The sequence below is a fragment of the Neophocaena asiaeorientalis genome, unplaced genomic scaffold (assembly GCF_003031525.2).
Source record: "Neophocaena asiaeorientalis asiaeorientalis breed wild unplaced genomic scaffold, Neophocaena_asiaeorientalis_V1.1 scaffold134, whole genome shotgun sequence".
Lineage (NCBI taxonomy): Eukaryota > Metazoa > Chordata > Mammalia > Artiodactyla > Phocoenidae > Neophocaena > Neophocaena asiaeorientalis.
In genome coordinates, this window is record NW_020185339.1 from 24,813,684 (window position 1) to 24,832,780 (window position 19,097).

The following is a 19,097-nucleotide window of genomic DNA, read 5'->3' on the forward strand; positions in this document are numbered from 1 at the left end:
TCCTTCATCTGTCACATAGTCCTCTCCCTTTTCATTTTGTGTATCTTTCTGTGAATGTGGTTTTCGTTCCACAGGCTGCAGGATTTTAGTTCTTCTTGCTTCTGCTGTCTTCCCTCTGGTGGATGAGGCTATCTAAGAGGCTTGTGCAAGCCTTCTGATGGGAGGGACTCGTGGTGGGTAGAGCTGGGTGTTGCTCTGGTGGGCAGAGCCCAGTAAAACTTTAATCTGCTAGTCTGCTGATGGGTGGGGCTGAGTTTCCTCCTTGTTAGTTGTTTGGCCAGAGGCGACGCAGCCCACAGGCTCCTTGGTGGGGCTAATGGAGGACTCTGGGAGATTTCATGCCAAGGAGTACTTCCCAGAATTTCTGCTGCCAGTGTCCTTGTCCCCGTGGTGAGCCACAGCCACCCCCTTCCTCCGCAGGAGACCCTCCAACACTAGCAGGTAGGTCTGGTTCAGTCTCCCGTGGGGTCACTGCTCCTTCCCCTGGGTCCCGATGCACACACTACTTTGTGTGTGCCCTCCAAGCGTGGAGTCTCTGTTTGCCCCAGTCCTGTCAAAGTCCTGCAATCAAATCCTGCTAGCCTTCAAAGTCTGTTTCTCTGGGAATTCCTCCTCCTGTTGCTGGACCCCCAGGTTGGGAAGCCTGCCGTGGGGCTCAGAACCTTCACTCCAGTGGAGGGACCTCTGTGGTATAAGTGTTCTGCAGTCTGTGAGTCACCCACCCAGCGTTATGGGATTTGATTTTATTGTGATTGAGCCCCTCCTACCGTCTCATTGCGGCTTCTCCTTTGTCTTTGGATGTGGGGTATCTTTTTTGGTGAGTTCCAGTGTCTTCCTGTCGATGATCCTTCAGCAGTTAGCTGTGATTCTGGTGCTCTCACAAGAAAGAGTGGGCACGCATCCTCCTATTCCACCATCTTGAACCAATCTCATAGCCATGTGTTTTAGGAGAGGCAGACTCCATCGAAGGATCAATCGCAGGGAATTCCCTGGTGGTCCAGTGGTTAGGACTTGGCACTTTCACTGTCGGGGCCGGGGTCTGATCCCTGGTCGGGGAACTACGATCCCGCAAGGCATGTGGTACAACCCCAAAAAAAGTGAGACATAAGGAAGATTTTGCCATAGAGACTTCTGAAAAGGTTTTCCTTGATCTTAAAAAAATGACACACAAAGATAACGGTCCTTTTTCTGCCTCCGAATGTTGAGATGTGATATTTGGAGCCGCAGCAACCATCTTGCTACCTGAAAAGAGGTAGCCAGAAGACAGGGTTCTTGGGTAGAGAACAGCAGTGTGGAGAAATGGAAAGAGTCGGGCTTCCCTGGTGGCGCAGTGGTTGAGAGTCCGCCTGCCGATGCAGGGTACACGGGTTCGTGCCCCGGTCCGGGAAGATCCCACATGCCGCGGAGCGGCTGGGCCCGTGAGCCATGGCCGCTGGGCCTGTGCGTCCGGAACCTGTGCTCCGCAACGGGAGAGGCCACAACAGTGAGAGGCCCGCGTACCACAAAAAATATATAAATAAAAAATAAAACAAAGAAACGGAAAGAGTCTAAGCCTTTGATGATTTGTTTGAACTGATGAATTAACCAATCCTACTTCCAGTGTTCTGTGACAAGAAATAATACCTTTCTCGTTGTTTTAGCCAGTTGAATTGGATTGTTCATTATTCACATGTGAAAGCATCCTATCTGCGGGTAGCCAGGAAAATTGAGTGCTCTGGGTTGCACTCAAAACCTATATTTCAAAGCAAGTACATCCCTGAACAAGGTCCCCAATGTCAAACCCTCCACCCCACTCCCATGAGGGAATTAATGAGACTAGAAGTTGTTGGAGGACGGAGGGAACAAAAAGTGCCCACCGAACTGAGAAGGCATCTTGAGACTGTAAAATGAGGCAGGCAGCTCCATATAATCAATGGATCGGTTTACTATAGGGTAACTTACACACAGGGTGGGGTCAGCATCAGGCAGACTGGAAGCATTCACAGCTGCGCTCTGTACCACCAAGGGACCCCTGGGATAATTTTATAGTTAACCTAAGGTATGAGGTTAGGAGCTTGGAAACAGGACATGCATTCCTAAGTCAAGGTTTATGAATGGGTAACTAGTCTCATGGGTGCCAGGAATATGTCAAGGAAAGTTTTCATCATTGTTAGGGCAGTAAACAGAGCAGAGAGTCCACCTGGTCCTAATGGTTATTAAACAATATCTATTAACTACAAAGCCCTTGATGGCAGAGAAATGATTCACGGCACAGTACACTCCTCGGTCAGGTGGGGGGGTGCAGGGAACAGAAGGGAGTCAGCAAGGGGCAGCCAAGTGCCCACATCACTGTAAGCGTCCAAGATGGCGTCAGTTATGCTAACAGCCATACAGAAGTGCCCCTAACACATAGATGTGACAATGATGTCTCACAACCACTACCTGTTAGTGTCGTTCCTCACGTAGAGTCCTCACTATAGGTTCACAAATGGCATGATTCCTTCCAAATCCAAAACTCCATAACTTTGTGATGCTCAGTCTGCCCCAGGAACAACCTCCCTCCCTCCCACTGTGCACTCTGCCATTTTTATTTCACCTCCCAATGTGCAAAGTGGGGAGGACAGACCCCTGGTCTCCAGGGTGTCTAACCTCCAACTATCCTTATTTGTGGTAGCCCCTTCCCACAGCCTGCAATCCTCACATTGGAATAAAACCTTACAGATCAGAGTTATTGACAGAAAACATCCAGTTTAGATATTGTGTATGTAGTTTGAGGAATGGTTCATAAAGGCTTTAAGAGGAGAGGGAAAAAGCCTGCTCAGATCCCCAAGGGTGGGTGAGTGGTCCTAAGGCATCCCGGTAACTGCAGCTCTCAGCGTAGCCGGCCCATCAGCTCTCACACCCACAACGCTCACAGACTCCCAACCCAGCACACCAGGTTGCGTGGGGGCCACTGAGCATGCGTGGGGAGCACTGAGCAGCCAGCAACATGGACAACATTCTTGAGGCCCCATCTCCCACATGGGGACCACTTTCCAAGTCTGGCTCAGACCCTCCTGCAGAGAAACTAGATATGGCTGGAGTGGACTTGTCAGCAATGGACCTTGAAGGAGGGAACTAGAGATTCATTCAGGAAGAACTTATGGATCCTGACTGAGAAGCAAGACAGGAGCTGCTCTCCCCCGCACCTGCTCCAGGCCCCGTGGAAGTGGAATCTTTCCGCACTTGGCTGTCCCATGCTCACCCCCTCCTGACCCCCTGCACTCCCCCACATCAAATGTGGACCTGCTCTCACTGGCTCTGTCACCCTCTGAGCTCCCCTGTCAATGGTCTTCTGTTCCTCCCTGTTCTAGTAACAGACTCCCCTACTCTCATCCCCTGAGGATGAGATGGCAGTCTGGGAGGGTTCGGAGGCAGAAACAGTGATTTTCCTGGTTAGTCAATGATTTGTGGGAAACAGCACAGAACATGTAAAATGGAGCCCCGCTGGGAAAACAAGGGTTTATGGTTGCTGTACTGTGGAGTTGACTCCGGTGATGCTTGAGGTGGGGGTGGGGAGGGCATTATGGGAAGCATGGGAATCAAACAGATCTGGGTTCAAATCCCAGCCATGCCAGCTGACATTTATGTCACCTTGGTAAATTTACTTAACCTCTCTGAGCCTCAATTTTGGGCTCAAAAACCTCAGTTTTCCCAATCTGCCAGAGGCTGTTAATACTACCCTGCCAACTGCTGTGAGAATTAAATCATCTTGTATCTGGCTCAAGGTCAGACCTCACAGAATATTAATCTCCTCTTCTCCTCCTCTCCAACCCCCAGCGCCTCAGGCCAGCAGCCACCATAGTAATCACACACACACACACACACACACACACACACAGACTCTCTGCCTTCCAAAATCCTTACCAGAATAAATGGTTGAGATTTGCTTAGAAGCTATTCTGTCAGCCAAAGGGCATGTATTCCTCAACATCTCCCATCAGCGTCCATCAGAATTGCCCTGGACGCTGGTTCTAAAATGCAGATTCCTGGGTTGCATCCCAACTTACTAAATGGAGAGGAAGGGAAGTTCCCCAGTTGACTCTGGTGTGCACCGAATTTCAAGGCTAACCAGCCCAATGCCGTTATACTTCTTGAAATGACAATCTCCAAAAAAGACTCTAGCCCTGACCCAAGAGGGTGTCAGATCCTGGAACAGGAATCCTAGAGGTCCTTGGAGATCCCTGTGGACTCTTCCTCTCCTTGCTGAGGAGGAAAATGAGGCCCAGAGAGGGGGAATGGCTGGCCAAGAACCACACAGTGAAGTAACGGCAGATTGACCCTTGGACATAGGTGTCCCAACTAAAAGCTAATTTTTAGAAAAACAAAATAGGCTTTTTCAAGTTTATAAGACTCACTCAGGTTATGTCAAGTGACATTAGGAGGAAGGACGACCAGGAAAGCATCTCAGGAGGCCTAGTGGAGTGCTGTGCAGAGTACAACTGGGGCTCGGCCGTGCGCCCCTCCGGCTGCTCTGGTGACAGTCATCTTGCCCTAAATGTCAGCCCAGGACAAGTACTGCACACATAATGACCTCTCTCTGTCTTGCTGGCATCTCTCTGCCTCTCCTCTCCTCCTCTGCATCTACTGCTTTTACATCCCATTGAGTTTTCGTTCTCTCCGTCTCACATTCCGAATTCACTGAGAGGGATCTCGTTGACTTGGTTAGGGACCATCCAGTAGGGAGCACCAGAAATGGACACGTCTCTCACCCTGGCCTCCTCAGAAGCCACTGGTCTTCCCTATGTCCAGCCTGGTGATGGCTGCCTCTGGATAAGACCCAGACTTCCTCACCAAATAGGAGTGGCCAGAGGAACAGGGTCATCTGACACAAAGTTGGGAACTTGTGTGTAAAGAACCACTGTGACCTCTTTTCTCAGAAGAGAGCTACAGGCCTGGCAGCCGGGCTCCACTCCTGTCCATCTTCTGCCTACCCTTGAACGCTTAAGTACAAAGGACAAGTCTCCGTCTTGAAGGGATAGATGGTGGAGGGTGGAGGCTGGTCTGGAGCCTTGGGGTAGGATTGCCAAACTTGGCCAGCAAAATACAGAACACCCAGTTAAATGTGAATTTCAGAAAAACAATAAACAACTTTTTAGTTTAAGTATGTCCCATGCATATTTGAGACGTACTTATACTAAAAACAAATTATTCACTGCTTATCTGAAATTCACACTTAACTGAGTGACTTGCATTTTATCTGGCAATCCTACCTGGGAGAGCAGGGATCCAGTCTGTTTTGCTCAGTGTCGAATCTCAGGTACCCATAACATGCCTGGTATATAACAGACACATACAATTCTTGTTGAAATATTCAATTATTGAAGAAGGCCTCTCAGAGGTCCCTCCTTCCCCATTAACGGTAAACTTATCCCCCAGGGGCCCGCCTTGAACAGACAAATTGACTCATTCAGTTTACCAGACTGGAGCACTTAGCAAGTGTCAGGATCTGTGCTAACTAAATTGAGATTCAGAGATAAACCATGGCTCTTGTCCTCAAAATTGTAATTGACCAGTAGGAGCAATCCATCTAAACAGAGAATTACAATCGAGTGTGATAAATGCTAAACAACAAAGGCCATCAGACCAGGGCCAGGAAATTTTGCTCACCATATCTCCAAAACTTGCAACATGGCAGGCACTCAATAAATAGCAGTGGGATGGAATCACAAAAAGGCGAAGATATGAACCACGTATCATGGGACCACAGACGTGCGGCGATTAACCAAGAGACTGGTCATGGTGAGGTGGGGTTCACTCCAGGGAGGAGGTATTATTTGAAGTGGATTATGAGGTAGGAACACAGCTGGCAGATGAAGAAGAAAGAGCACTCCTGACAGAGGAACAGCTTGAACAGGAATAATACTTCAGTGAGCAGGGAATAATGCAAAGGGCCAAGAGCTGAAGTTCAAAAGGTGGAGAGCCTCAAACACATGGCCAAGGAGTGTGGACTTTATCCAATGGATAATGATGGTCGTTAGAGACTTTTGAGCAGGGAAGTGGCCTGAACTTCAGGGATTCCTCCAGCATCAGCACAGAAGATGGACTAGAGTGGAGACAGACTTCAAGCCAGAAGGGCAGTGAGAAACAGTGAGAAATAGCCTAGACTGGAAACGGAAATAAGCCTATAGGGCTGCAGCCGTGTTCTCGAGGATGCTGTGAATGCCCTCCCCTGTCCATGCCCTGTTCCTAAGTGCCCCGGGCTGCGACAGGAAAGGTGGCCAGTCAGTGGGGGAAACCGGGGAGGAAGGGGAGGCAGGAGGCAGCCCAAAACAAGCTTCCTTCACTTCACAGCCTCGCCTAAGGAGAGAGCAGCAACTGAGCCATCACAGGATTACGGCCAACCCCCGGGCTCTTCCCTCTTGCCTCCAGAGGGAGGAGAATGCCCCAGCTTGGCTGGCACAGCCCAGAGCTCTTTGTGGTCTACAGGTGGGACTTTACCCTCTGTGGGAACCCCACATGCCCAGCAAGTCGTGCTCCCTGCTGAGGACAGGAGATTCCATCACGGGGCGGGTAGCAGCCCTCACCTTCCAGGATATGATCCAAAAAACAGGTTACAGAGAGATCTTCGAAACCTCCAGCCAGAGGAGGGCACAGGAAGTCACCTAGTTCAGTCCTAGGCCCGGAACCAGGCCTAGGACGTTTGAACATAAACCCCCTCCTAATTTCAAAAGTAACAAAGAACAAAATTTAAATACACTTTCTTTTAAAGTAAAATATAAGGAAATGAAAGTCCAAAATTCTTCTCTTTCTAATTTCTTATTGTGCTCCAGGAGGTCTCACTCCAAAGGAATCTGGTTTTGTCCACTTGCCTAGACATCCCTGTTCCTAAGGACTATCCATTTCCAGGCTTCCCTTGTGGTGCAGTGGTTAAGAAGCCGCCTGCCAATGCAGGGGACACGGGCTCGAGCCCTAATCCAGGAAGATCCCACATGCCGCGGAGCAACTAAGCCCGTGCACAACTACTGAGCCCGCGAGCCACAACTACTTAGCCCGCAAGCCACAACTACTGAAGCCTGCGTGCCTAGAGCCCATACTCTGCAACAAGAGAAGCCATCACATTGAGAAGCCCGTGCACCGCAATGAAGAGTAGCCCCCACTCGCCACAACCAGAGAAAAGCCAGCACACAGCAACGAAGACCTAACTCAGCCAAAAATAAATCATAAATTTATTTTAAAAAAAAAAAAAGAAGAAGAAGACTATCCATTTCCCACAAGGTCACTTCTCTGTTTCCCCCAACCGGCTGCCAGGGCTCTGGCTGGGCCTCCCCACCTGAGAAAACTCTGACCTCTTGGGATGGGCTGGAGAGAGTGTTCTTTCTGCTGCTCCAGCTGTTTGGTGGAATAAGGTCTGATGTGAAGGGAAAGGTTGGGTACACACGCGCTCCCTATAACGTTAGCTTCCCAAAGTGTGGGGAGGGGTTAGGGACCTGTGTCTCCATCCTCTCCCTGGCCTGTGGGGGGAGCCGGATCTCCAGACCTCTAAGGTGTGACAGTAGGAGGGAGGGTGGTGGGACTGCAAACCTCCTGAGGATGAGGAGGGTGGAGAGCCAGGAGCATGGGGAGCGTCCCCTTGGGGTCAGGAAAAAGGCTATTATGCCTAGAGGCAGGGGGCCGGCTGCATCCTGGTCTTTCCCGCCCATGAACTGTGAGCAGCTCCTCCAGCACGTCCAACGCTGACTAAGTCCATCCCCAAGTAGCTCCTGGGTTCTGCTTTTTCCAAGCCAGCGTAACTGGGACACAGAATACTATGGCACCAGCTCCACATCACAGAACTTAGAAGCACAAGCATATTCTCAGGCTCCAGGGCAATGATGTGCCCAGGACCTAGTGCATGGCTTTTTCTGGGGTTCTTTTGCTGGGGGAGGATGGGGGCCAAGAAACGCTTAATGGGGGCTCAAGGTGCAAGAGAAAGATGTTGTGGAGATGCGTCCTGAGTGCATACTTCACGGAGGGTCTCAAGTGCTGCTTCGGCTGCTGCTTGGGGAAGAGCCTCTCATCCATGATCCCCTTGAATGAGACCTTCAGTGGGCAGCTCATGGCAGCACAGGGGCTGGAAGGTGGCTCACTCAGCCAGGGCAGAATGCAGTTGAAACACAAGAGGTGATGGCCAGTCATCTCCATGACAGTCTCCTCCTGACACGGGGGGCACTGAACTCAGCCAATCAAGTTGCCAATGCCAGCACTGTGCCATAGCGGAAACTCAGTGGTACCCAAGAGAAGAGCACCTCGCCAGGATGCTCTCAGTCAGTGCCAGCTTTTTCCCAACATGTGAACTTAAACCTCAACTGGGAGAAACCACCCATGGAGAGATTGATTTGGGCATTGTTTACCATGGGGTGAGGGCCGGGGCATGCCTACTATCTCTTCTCTCAAAGAGGCACCTTTAAGACACTTCTGGGGCTTCCCTGGTGGCGCAGTGGTTAAGAATCCGCCTGCCAATGCAGGGGACACGGGTTTGAGCCCTGGTCCGGGAAGATCCCACATGCTGCGGAGCAGCTAAGCCCGTGCACCACAACTACTGAGCCTGCGCTCTACAGCCTGTGAGCCACAACTACTGAGCCCACGTGCCACAACTAATGAAGCCCGCGCGCCTAGAGCCCGTGCTCCGCAACAAGAGAAGCCACCGCAATGAGAGGCCCGCGCACCGCAAGGAAGAGTAGCCTCCACTTGCTGCAGCTAGAGAAAGCCCACATGCAGCAACAAAGACCCCACGCAGCCAAAAATTAATTAATTTTAAAAAAGACACTTCTGTCATCTTGCAATACGTAGAAATTTTAAATAATGCTGCCAATAGTACTAATTTAACTCAGGTGGGACTAGAGATATTTCTTTCCTGTATGAATTCCCCTTAGTGTGCATTTCATCTTCTCAGTAACTATGTGGAGGGTCAGTCCTGACAATACAAATTCCTGGGCTTGGCCTCTCAGGACGTGAGCAATACACACACGCGCGCACACACACACACACACACACCCACACACACACCCAGATAACTGTGACCCTTTGAAACTTATATAACAACACTCACAATGCTCCAACTGGTCCTTTCTTCCCTCATGCTGGGCAAGCAACTGTCTACACTAGTTTCCTGGGTCCACACTCCCTCTAGCGGCCTCTCTCCTCTTTGCATCGTTGTTAAATCTGCCCATTCATCCTCCCTGATCTTGAAATGAATAAATATTTTGCTCTTTTCTAGTTCTGTCCTTAAAAGCATTTAGGTGTGGAAACTTCCTTTTTCTCTTCAAACATCTCAAGCACGCCCTCTAAAAACTCAAACTATTTCCCAAGAAAATCTTATCTTTTCCCCCAGCTTGAACAACAGAAGTTCCTTCTTTTTCTCTTTCCTTTTCTTGCTGACTTTTCTCACCACAAGACCAAGACTTGTATCTCTCTTGGACCCCATGCCTCCTTGATGGCCTGAGTAAGTCTACTTTCTAGAGGCAGAATGTTCCAGGTACAAGACTTGTTCGTTTCTCTCTTACCTTTCAGGTTTGCGATAATTCCAAATTGAGTTTTCTCCACTTTCACGCACATTGGCATTTCCTCCATTTAAGGGGTCCTGGTCCTTTTTATTGGTATGAAGTCCACCACACCTCTGTGGTTAATCCCACAGCGGGCGTCTGAAATACACAACTTCTCAAATAGGCAGGGCTTGATTTATAAAGGTACAACCCCAAGCCAACTTGAGACTGTGCAGCAGGAAATAATTCTAGGAACCTATGGACAGTCCATAAATAAAATCCCTCTATGGCTCCTTCTGTGGCCCTAAGTGAAGTTCATAACAAAGTAGAGTCAGGATCTGGGACAGCCAACCTATAGCCTCACTTACTAAAGATTAGCACAAATAATCTAAAGCCAAAATTTAAGTCTTGTGCTCTGTACCCACGTGGAACTGGGGTAATTTCATTCCGCCTTCAACTGTACCTATAAGGCTGCAGGTCAGAGGTAACTTTAGAGGCTTTTGCCTTTTAAAATCCACTGTACTGTGTCCCCCAAGGCTAGTCCTTGATTTTATCATCAAGGCTCCAGAAGGGCCCACCCTGGTGTCATCCCTCCACACCTCTGAATCCGGCCAGTGGAGAAAGCGCCCAGAGAACAGAGGGCAAAAATGAGACAAAGTATCAGTTTTATTAAGGACGAGACCAGCTCCAGACAACCCACAGCACTCTGACCTCCCTGGCAAGCTGAGCTGGAGAATACAATTGAGACACGAGTCCAAAAGGGGTCTCCTCTCTGCCTGCCTGCCACTAAACAGAGAGGGAAACAGCAGACATCCCCCAGCGGAGAGGAGGGGAGGGGAAGCCTGTCCAAGTGTGTATGTTTGCGTCAGGAGAGGGTAGCAGAGAAGGAGGCAATGCTATTTGGGAACATTCCCGTTCATGCATTAGCTCCACTTCCTGGTGAAACATGGTCCAAGAAGTGTTCTGCCTTGCCAGCTGCCATAGCATCTCGCCCAGCAGTCACCCAGAATAGGAGACACTTTCATCTTGTAATACTTTTCTTTTTTTGTAATTGAAGTATAGTTGATTTACAATGTTGTACTAGTTTCAGTTTCTGGCGTACAGCAAACCATTATAGTTTTTCACAGGATGTTGAATATAGTTCCGTGTGCTATACAGTAGGACCTTGTTTATCTATTTTATATATAGCAGTTTGTATCTGCTAATCCCCAAATCCTAATTTATCCCTCCCCCATCCGCTTTCCGCTTTAGTAACCATAAATTTGTTTTCTATGTCTGTGAATCTGCTTCTGTTTTGTAAATAAGTCCATTTGTATCGTATTTTAGATTCCACATGTAAGTGATACCATATGGTATTTGTCTTTCTCTTTCTGACTTCACTAAGTCCATCCATGTTGCTGCAAATGGCATTATTTCATTCTTTTTTATGGCTAGTATTCCATTGTGTATATATATATATACCACATCTTTATCTCTTCATCTGGCCATGGACATTTAGGTTGCTTCCATGTCTTGGCTATTGTAAATAGTGCTGCTATAAACAGTGGGGTGCATGTATCTTTTTGAATTAGAGTTTTCTCTGGATGTACGCCCAGGAGCGGGATTGCTAGATCGTATGGTAGCTCTATTTTTAATTTTTTAAGAAATCGCCATACCATTTTCCATAGTGGCTGCACCAACTTATTGTACATTCCCACCAACAGTGTAGGAGGGTTCCCTTTTCTTCACACCCTCTCCAGCATTTGTCATTTATAGACTTTTTGATGATGGCCATTCTGAGCGATGTAAGGTGATACCTCATTGTAGTTTTGATTCACATTTCTCTAATAATTAGTGATGTCGAACATCTTTTCATGTGCCTCCTGGCCATCTGTATGTCTTCTTTGGAGAAATGTCCATTTAGGTCTTCTGTCCATTTTTTGATTGGGTTGTTAGTTTTTTTTGTTATTGACTTGTACGAACTGTTGGCACATTTTGGAAATTAAGCCCTTGTCAGTCGCATCATTTGCAAATATTTTCTCCCATTCCATAGGTTGTCTTTTCGTTTTGTTTACAGTTCCCTCTGCTATGGAAAAGTTTATACGTTTGATTAGGTCCCATTTGGTTTGGGTTTTCTTGTTTGTTTGTTTGTATTTTGCTTTTATTTCTATGGCCTTGGGAGACTGACCTGAGTAAACGTTGCTACGATTTATGTCAGAGGGTGTTTTCCCTATGTTCTCTTCTAGGAGTTTTATGGTGTCATGTCTTATATTTAAGTCTTTAAGCCATTTTGAGTTTATTTTTGTGTATGGTGTGAGGGAGTTGTATTAGTTTTCTAATTACAATTTCTAATTACAAATGACCACAAATGTACTGGCTTAAAACAACACAAATTTATTATCTTGTAGTTCTGGAGTTCAGAAGTCTAAGATGGGTCTCACTTAGGCTAAAATCAAGATGTCCGCAGGAGCACACTCCTTTTTGAAGGCTCTAGGGGAGAATCCATTTTTATAACCTTTTCAGCTTCTAGAGATCACCCACAGTCCTTGGCTCATGGCCCCATTCTCTCACTTTCAAACCCAGCAACATCCATCCAGGTTCTCACTTTGCTATCAATCTGTTTCTCTCTTCTGGATCACTCTTCCATGCTTAAGGATCCTTGAGATTTCATTGGACTAAACCAGATAATCTAGGGTAATCTCCCTATTTTAAACCAGTTGATCAGCAACGTTAATTCCATCCAAATCCTTATTTCCCCTTTGCCACATAATCTAATATATTCACAGGCTCTGAGGATTAGGACATGGACATCTTTGAGGTTTTTTTGTTTTTTGTTTTTTGTTTTTCTGGGGGGTTTTTTTGGCCTCACTGCATGGCATGTGCTACTCCCCGACTGGGGAGTTGAACCCGCACCCCCTGCAGTGGAAGTCTTAACCACTAGACCACCAGGGAAGCCCCCTGGGTTGTTTTTTGGGTTTGTTTGGGGGTTTTTTTGACATGGACATCTTTGGGGGCCATTACTCTGCTACCACATATCTCCTGCTCCTATGGGATTGGCCACTACTCACACCCCTTAGTTCTTGGCACCACAGGAATTGGTTACTCCAACCAGAGGCCCCAACCATCCAGCTAGATACTCAGGTCTTTATCCTATCCCAAGTGCTCTTAGAGGAAGATGATCAACTGAGTCACTCTTGTCAAGCCTGTTCTGTTTTCCTCAGTCATCACCGGAACAAAACCATAGCTTCCGGGATGCTGTTATCCAGACTCCCATCTCCATTTGACTCTGTCTGTCCCTAATCCAACCCAGTCCTCTGCCTCTCTCTCCCAAACCCTTTTCCTGCGCCCTCTAGAATTGCTGATCTGTGATCAGCAAACTCCTTGAGCCAATGTCTTGTTTTGAATGTTCTCTCAAGTGCCTGATCTTAAGTGACATTTTAAGATTTCCTAAGAATCCCACGGCGTCTACAAGACTCCCAAGTGGAAGCCGCTGTCTCCCTTACCGCCATTAACCTCAGAGCCAGAAGGTGGGAAGGGATATCCTCCTTGCTCCCCATCTCTGCTTCTACCCCACTGCCCCTCATTGACTGACAACCTCAGCACTTGGCCTTCCTCTCCCCACCTGCTCCTCTCACCATTCCTGATGTTCAACATTCACACAGATGACCTCTCATCCACTCTGGCTTCTCAGCCCTTGACTTTTGTACCTCAGCCTACTCTTTGCTCCAGTAACCTCCTAAATCTCCAGTTCAGGAATCCCATCCTCCATCTACAACCTCCTGACCTTTCATCTCCTTTGCTCTAGAAGTTCAGCTGTAACAACTCTTTCACCTTGTCCAGACCTCCAATCTACTGACTCTGCTATTGTTTCCATGTAACTAATGACTACATATCCCAGGATTCCTTGCAGCTAGATATGGCCATTTGACTAGACTGTGGCCAGTAGGATATGAGAAAATACGATAAGGGCAGTTATGTGTGAGATCCTTGATAGAAGAGGAGTGTGTCTTCCCCTTCTCTTTGCTCCCCTTCCCACTGATGGGAATGAGATGAAGAGGTGGAAGCTGTAGCAGCCATTGTAGGCCACTAAATGGAAGCCACATGTTAAAAAAAAGTTGTGGGACTTCCCTTGTGGCACAGTGGTTAAGAATCCACCTGCCAATGCACGGGACACAGGTTTGATCCCTGGTCTGAAAGATCCCACATGCTGCAGAGCAACTAAGTCTGTGCTCCACAACTACTGAGCCCACGTGCCACAAATACTGAACTCCCATGCCTAGAGCCCGTGCTCCACAACAAGAGAAGCCACCGCAATGAGAAGCCCGTGCCCCGCAACGAAGAGTAGCCCTCGCTCGCCACGACTAGAGAAAGCCAGTGAGTGGCAACGAAGACCCAACGCAGCCAAAAATAAATAAACAAAATAATTAATTAATTTTTTAAAAGTTGCAAAATAGAAAAAGCCTGAGTCTTGAATATCGTGGAGCCACCCTAGTACCCCTGTTTAACTTCTGTTAAAGCTGCAGTATTATGACCTTATTACGGCATCTGAACTAATATCTTAATATACTTGTCCACTTCATCTTGCTAGCTCACTAAATATATCCTCCACATAATCAATTATTCAAGCCAAAAATCTGAGTCAGTCTTGACTTGTGCTTTTCCCTCAATGCCCACATTAATAAGGCCTTGAACGCTATCTCCAGAATATACTTGACTTCCTCCCTCTCTCCCGTCTCCCTAGTTCCACCACCATGATTCATCACTCAGATGTCTGCAGTGCCCTCTGCCTCTACTCCTACCCCTTCCAAACCACCCTCCATTCAGCATTTAGACAAGTGATACATATATATTTTTTTTCTTTCTTTCTTTCAGTACGTGGGCCTCTCACTGTTGTGGCCTCTCCCGTTGCGGAACACAGGCTCCGGACGCACAGGCTCAGCGGCCATGGCTCATGGGCCCAGCCACTCCGCGGCATGTAGGATCTTCCCGGACCGGGGCACGAACCCGTGTCCCCTGCATCGGCAGGCAGACTCTCAACCACTGCGCCACCAGGGAAGCCCCAAGTGATATTTTTAAGGTGTATATCATATCACGTCAGCCAGTCTGCTGCTTAAACCCTTAGGTGTTTTCCAGTTGCACATCATGTAGAATCCAACCCCTTTCCCAGGGCCGACATGTTCCCGCCTATATCCCCCCAACCTCTCACGTTCCACTCTCCTGCTCAGTACCTCATGGCCACGCTGGCATCCTTCATGATCCTGGGACACACAGCGTCTTTCCCAGCTCAGGGCTTTCCTCCTCAGGGCTGTTCCCTCTGCTAGAACGCCGTTCCTCTTGCTCTTTGCTTAGCTGACTCCCGCCCATCCTTCAGGTCTCAGCTCAAATGTCTCTTTTCAGAGAGAGCTTCCCTGGCCACCCCATTCAGCGCTTAGCTCCACCTCCCTTCCCATCCGTTACTTCCGTCACCTCACTCTCTTTATTCCCTCATTGCACTTACCATGGTCTGAAATTATCTTATTTATACACTTGTTTACTTGTGTATATCCTTTCTACCTCAGAAAAATGTGAGCTCCATGAAACCTGGGAACTTGCCAATCATTTGTATTCACCATTTTCTCCCTGGTGCCTTGAACAATAATAACTGGGCAAACAGAGTTCAATGAATGAAGTCCAATTGAATTCATGGGTGAATTGAATGAAGGAATGAATGAATGGTGAAATTAGCTACTCCTTTCCTAGGAAGGAGCAAGTAAGGGACAGAGAGAAACGAGAAGGGTTCACTCAGATGCCCACCCCCTGCGGAAGAAGGGAGCAAAGGGGCACAGGGAGGGGGCAGCAGAAAAGGGTCTCCCTTCGTCGGAGTGGTGGGAAGAAAAGATCCTGGGAAGGGCTGAGAAGCCTTTGCTCAAAGGCCCAGTGCTCTCTTCCCCAGCCTCTACAGGGTTTATGCAGAGATGAGGAGACCACATTCCCAGAGAACAAGGTACAGCATCAGAGGTTCAGGCACTGCACTGCGGAAGCCTGAGGTTGTGTCTCGGAAAGGGCTTCTCAACACATGCACAGGGAGGGGGACCCCTGAATTGGGAATTTCTTTTATTGGGGTTGAGAGAAGTGTCTTTAAAAAGAATATTCCCCACCACTCCCAGACTTCCTACACAGAATATGGAACTCCATCACGTGGAGGGAAGAGGAGGGACAGGGCAACCTCCACAGAGCTTCCTGCTTGCACTCCCTCACCCAAGGAGAGAGGAAAGCTAAGGCCTCCGGTCATCTGGCCTTGGACCAGGACAGACGCTGGTTCTCTCCACTGCCGGTTCCATCTCCCCTATTCCAGGGGCCCTTCTCCTCCAAGGGAAATCACAGAATCTTCCACTCATAGACACTGATGCACAGTTTCAGAACAACCCAGGATCCCAGAGAATTGAGTTAGGAAGAGTCATTAAAGGTCCAGCTTTGGGCCTAATGTAAGGAGCTTCCAGACAGCCTCTGGGTACTTCAGAGACCGAGCTCTCCTTACACATAATGCAGCCTTTTCCAGGCTTGGGCAGCTCTGATTATAAGAGGTTCTTCCTCACAGCCAGGCCAAATCTGTCTCCTTCACACCAGCATTGCTAGTTCAGTCTGGTGGACCAGCACAGATGAGCTGGTTGTGCCCATGTGACAGCCTTTAAACATATGAAGGCAATTATTCTAATAATAAATGCTTCCATTTGATGAATGGTTACCAGGCACTGCGCTAAGTATTTTATGTATATTATCTCATTCAGCCCTTGCAGCATCCCTAGCATGTAGGAATTATTATTCCCATTCTGGGGATTAGGAATAAACTTGAGAAGTAAAGCCATCAGCCCAGGGTCACCCAGGTATTGGAAGAATCAGGATTTGTTCCAAGACCCATCTGACTCCATCCAAAGCCCATGCCCTCACTTCTCCTGTTATGCAAGATCACCCATCCCTAACAGAGTCGTCTTTAATCCTGGCTAGACAACACCAAATCCTTCAAGCGTTTCTTCTCTGAGAAGCTCAAGGCGCCCATCTCCCCATTTTCTCTGATAACTTCCAAGTTCAGTAAAATCCTCGCGTCATCTAGGCTCAGACTCTCTTCCTGGAGACTGGAGAATGGAAAAGGAAGCTCTGCTTCTGGGACAGCAGAAAATGGAGCCTTCCCAAAGTTCCCCCACTGGGCCCCAGTCTCCTTTCAGTCCTCAAACGCAGCCCTGACAACCCTTGAGTTTCTGCTAACTCTCACCTCCCTTATCACCTGTCAACTTCCTTGTCCCCCAGGATTTGTCCATCCAGCTCCCCCTTAGCTCACGCCTCTTCTTCCCAACTTCCCAAAGTCCTGCTCATCCTTAAACAAACCCAACTCCCCTCCCCCTCCTCCACGAAGCCTTCTCCAGCTCCTGTCCCTTCCTCAGTGCTCCCAAAGCCCTGATTGCTTCTTTTTTCGGCTTTATTGAGATATAACTGACACACAACACTTTATGAATTTAAGGTGTACAATGTAATGATTTGATATATGTATATTTTGTGAAGTAATTACCACAATAAGTTTAGTTAGCATGTCCATCACCTCACATAGTTACAATCGTGTTGTGTGATAACTTCTAAGATCAACTCTCTTAGCAACTTGTAAATACACAATACAGTATAACTATAGTCACCATGCTGTATGTTACATCCCCAGAACTTATTTATCTTATAACTGGAAGTTTGCACCTTTTGACCCCCTTCACCCATTTTCCCCACCCCCACTCCCCGGCAACCATCAGCCTGCTCTCTGGTTCTAGGGGTTTGATACAAAGCCCTTTTTCCTGCCTCTGCAGCAGAAGTTGCTATTTTGCAATCCATCACATGTGTTCACAGCACTGGTTAGGCTTCTCCAGGGCAGAAAATGTGTCTTTATTTATTTATTTTTGGCTGCGCTGGGTCTTCGTTGCTGCGCACGGGCTTTCTCTAGTTGCAGCGAGCGGGGGCCACTCTTCGTTGCGGTGCGCGGGCTTCTCATTGCAGTGGCTTCTCTTGTTGTGGATCACGGGCCCTAGGCACACGGGCCTCAGTAGCTGTGGCCCACAGGGTCCAGAGGGCAGATCTTAGCAGTTATGGAGCATGGGCTTAGTTGTTCCGCGGCATGTGGCATCTTCCCGGACCAGGGCTCGAACCCGTGTCCCCTGCATTGGCAGATGGATTCTTAACCACTGCGCCACCAGGGAAGCGCAGAAAGTGTGACTTTAATGTCCAAGCCCATTACGGTGTAGGTGTTTAGTAACTGGCTGTTACTGCCAAATGCTGACTGACATCTTTGATCCTTCAACTGGAAGAATGGCGGTTAGACTGCAGAAAGTCAGAAAGCAGGATCAACACTGAAGAGCCGGTTGAGATACCGGGAGAGCTCAGCCCCTCCACGTGACCCAGCACCTGGGCGCCACCTGGTCTCTGGGAGTTGAATAAAACAATCCAGCTCCAATGAGTCCAAGGAAGGAAACAGGGTTTGAAGCAGGATCTGCTGCCCTCTGGTGGCCATTCCACCTCAGGGCCGTTCACTTGACGTCCTCTCGTTCCCCACACAGAGAAGATGCTGGTATGAATTTAAAACCTGATGCCCCTCTCTCCCGACACAATCGTAACTGTCCCAGATGCTTTTGTAACAGAATATTAAAATTAGAATTTCAACTGGGTACCAGTTGAAGATACAATAGATGGAGTTTCAAAGAGAGGCACCAAATCATCATAGGAAGAATTTCAAAAGAAGTGTTTAAGAACTAGTTTCTGACCCCCTCAGCCAGATCAAGGAGACAGAAAGGCATCATTATAGAGAGAGAAGGTATTAGCGAGACAGTGACAAGGAAGGGATGGGGTTAAACCAGAGTATGTCATATCTTGCAGAAGTAGAGTACCAGGCAATAAGAGAAAGCATTAACACGCCCTGGACAAGCTTACGTTCAGAACCAGAGCAAACATTTCAGAACCCCTCTCTGTTCTCTTTACTGATGATTCGGAGAAAGGTGAACTATGGCCTCCTAGGTCTTCATGTGGAAAGAATCAGTCTCAATAATTAATTATTTTAAAAAGAAAAAAGAATGCAGAAACTATTATCAGAAAATGAAGTGACCATAGCAGAGATAATAAATCAGCCTTAAAGACACCCAGTTCTCTTTCAAAGGTCAGCCTGAAGCACATTCTTGAGCTGTTCTGTAGGATCCAAAGCCCTCAACCACCCAACCACCAGAATCACTGGAGCCCAGGGAATGACAGTACTGACCTTTGCTGACCCTCGTGACTTCACTCAACGAGGTGCCTGGATTTTGTCAGCCTAGAGTGCCCTTTGCCTCACGTCAATGCTAAAATCTCCACTCCAAGGGCAGGGACTGCCACCATTTTGGAACGCACAACATATGTTTGAACGTGTCATACTGCACAAGCGCGTCTGGAGCTCCACCTCTACGTGGAAGATCACACTCGACCGTTCATGAATATGCGTGCACCTTTAGCTTAAAACTTCCCTGATCCTGATGTTTTGGGAGACAAGGCTTTGAGAGCTATCTCCCTGTCTCCTTACTTGTCACAAGTAATAAATGTTTCTGCTTTAATCAAAAGTACTTGGCGTGTTCATTGGCTAAGCACCCCAAGAGATGG